Source organism: Mandrillus leucophaeus, unplaced genomic scaffold, assembly GCF_000951045.1.
Source record: "Mandrillus leucophaeus isolate KB7577 unplaced genomic scaffold, Mleu.le_1.0 Scaffold169, whole genome shotgun sequence".
In the NCBI taxonomy this organism is placed as follows: domain Eukaryota; kingdom Metazoa; phylum Chordata; class Mammalia; order Primates; family Cercopithecidae; genus Mandrillus; species Mandrillus leucophaeus.
Genome location: NW_012101687.1, coordinates 3,843,461 through 3,846,249, shown reverse-complemented (window position 1 = coordinate 3,846,249; position 2,789 = coordinate 3,843,461).

Genomic DNA, 2,789 nt, shown 5'->3' with positions numbered 1-2,789 from the left:
AAAAAAAAAAAAAAAAAACAAGATGTCATAGGGAGTCCCTGTCTCTAAAATAAGTTTTAAAAATTAGCCAGGGGTGGTCACGTGCCTGTGCTCCCAGCTACTTGGGAGGCTGAGGCAGGAGGATCACTTGATCCTGGCAGGCCGAGACTCCAGTGAGCTATGATCATGCCACTGCACTCCAGCCTGGGTGACAAAGTGAGACCCTGTCTCAAAAAAAAGAAAAAAAAAACCAAAGAGAGAGACATCAAATGTATACTGTACATAGCAGGTCATTGAAATGTTACTTTTCTCCTTTAATAACCTTTCTGAAGAATTATGCCCTGGCATGGTCTCATTCTCCCAACCTCCTAATTTTCCTGTAGAAAAGTTCACTTTTTCTTATGGAAAATGAAATGTAGTCCTAATGATTTTTGTCAGTGCTGGGGCAAGTTTATTCAAAGTGTGATCTGTGGTTCATGTTCTTGCTCTGTGTCCCTCAGCAATTGAATTCCAATGAGTTTTAGTCATGTAATATACTTGAAGAGTACTTGAGCTGATTGGCCCTGAAGCACACAATAAAAAAGAAGAGCAATTTGGGGCCAAAAATCCCTGTGTTCAGTTCATATGTAAAGAAAGTGCACTGGGTTTCACTTTTAACACATTTAGTTAGTAGACACAAACACCATACCACCCCCGCCAAAATTTCAAAACATATTCATTTCATTACCTTAAAAGGACGTGAAATAAATTTCTTCTGTGGTGTATATTGTATACATGGTAGCTTTATGTTTAGTTTTCTTGGTTGCAATGACAGAAATTGACTATGGTTAACTTAAAAGGGAATTTACTGGAAACACATCAGGAGCTCTTGAAATTGTTAAGAAACTGGAGAAAAGGTCTGGGAAAGCACAGCTCCTCAGGAGCTGAAGGCCAGGAAGTGTCTTTCCCAGAGGCACTCAAACTCCGACTGTTCACTCCGGAGCATCCTTCACCTTCCTTATCCCCAACAGCTGAGGCATCAAATATCATTATTTGCACCCCCACTGCCCTACCCCAATTTTTTTTTTTTTAAACAGCTCTTTGAGCTGGGTGCAGTGGATCATGCCTGTAATCCCAGCACTTTGGGAGGCCAAGGCAGGCAGATCATGAGGTCAGCAGTTCGAGATCATCCTGGCCAACATGGTGAAACCCTGTCTCTACTAAAAATACAAACATTAGCCAGGCATGGTGACGGACCCCTGTAATCCCAGCTACTCTGGAGGCTGAGGCAGGAGAATCACTTGAACCCGGGAGGTGGAGGTTGCAGTGAGCCAAGACCTCGCCATGGCACTCTAGCCTGGGCGAGAGAGCGACACTCCATCTCAAAAAAAAAAAAAAAAAAAAAGAGAAAGAAAGAAACAGGCTCTTTGGATCACTCAGACTGGAGTTCAGTGGCGCTATCTTGGGTCACTATAGCCTCAATCTTCTGGGCTCAAGCAATCGTCCCACCTCAGCCTCCTGAGTACTTGGGACTACAGACACGCACTACCACCTCTAGCTAATTGCTAATTTTTTAAATTTATGATTTTGTAGAAATGAAGTCTCACTGTGTTATTCAGGCTTATCTGGGACTTCTGGGCTCAAGTGATCCTCCTGCCTCAACCTCCCAAAGTCCGAGGATTATAAGCCACCTTGCTCAGTCCCTCCCTACTTTTTATTTTGAAAATTTTCAAACCTACAGAAAAGCTTATATAAAAATAGTACAGTAAGGCCAGTCGCAGTGGCTCACACCTGTAATCCCAGCACTTTGGGAGGCCAAGGTGGGCGCATCACCTGAGGTCAGGAGTTCGAGACCAGCCTGGTCAACATGGTGAAAACCCACATCTACTAAAAATACAAAAGAAAGTTAGCTAGGCATGGTGGCGAATGCCTGTAATCCCAGCTACTCCGGAGGCTGAAGCAGGAGAATCACTTGAACCTGGGAGGCAGAGGTTGCAGCAAGCCAAGATCATGCCACTGCACTCCAGCCTGGGCAACAGAGCGAGACTTGGTTTTTTTTTAAAAAAAAATAGGCCGGGCGCAGTGGCACACGCCTGTAATCTCAGCACTTTGGGAGGCCAAGGCGGGTGGATCACAAGATCAGGAGATCGAGACCATCGTGGCTAACACAGTGAAACCCCATCTCTACTAAAAATACAAAAATTAGCCACGTATGGCGGCATGTGCCTGTAGTCCTAGCTGCTGGGGAGGCTGAGACAGGAGAATGGTGTGAACTCGGGAGGCAGAGCTTGCGGTGAGCCGAGATCACGCCACTGCACTCCAGCCTGGGCAACAGAGCAAGACTCCGTCTCAAAAAAAATAAAATAAAATAGTACAGTAGACATCAACATACAATATTTCACCACAATTGCTGTCTTTTTTTTGTTTGTTTTTGGCTGAAGCATATGAAAGTTAGCTGTGGTTATGATACTTCACCCCTAAATTCTTCAGCACGTATCTTCTGTTACATAAAATTGATGTGGGGAGCATTGCTTTGGACTGAGCTCATGCCAAATCCATGTAATCAAACTGAACTTTAAAACAGTGCCTATAGTCTCAGTTACTCTGAAGGTTGAGACAGGAGGATTGCTTGAGCCCGTCCAGCCTGGGCAACACAGTTAAGACGCCATCAGAGGTTGGGCGCAGTGGCTCACACCTGTAATCCCAGCACTTTGGGAGGCCGAGGTGGGCAAATCACAAGGTCAGGAGTTCGAGACCAGCCTGGCCAACATGGTGAAACCCCATCTCTACTAAAGATGCAAAAAATTAGCCACGCGTGGTGGCATGCGCCT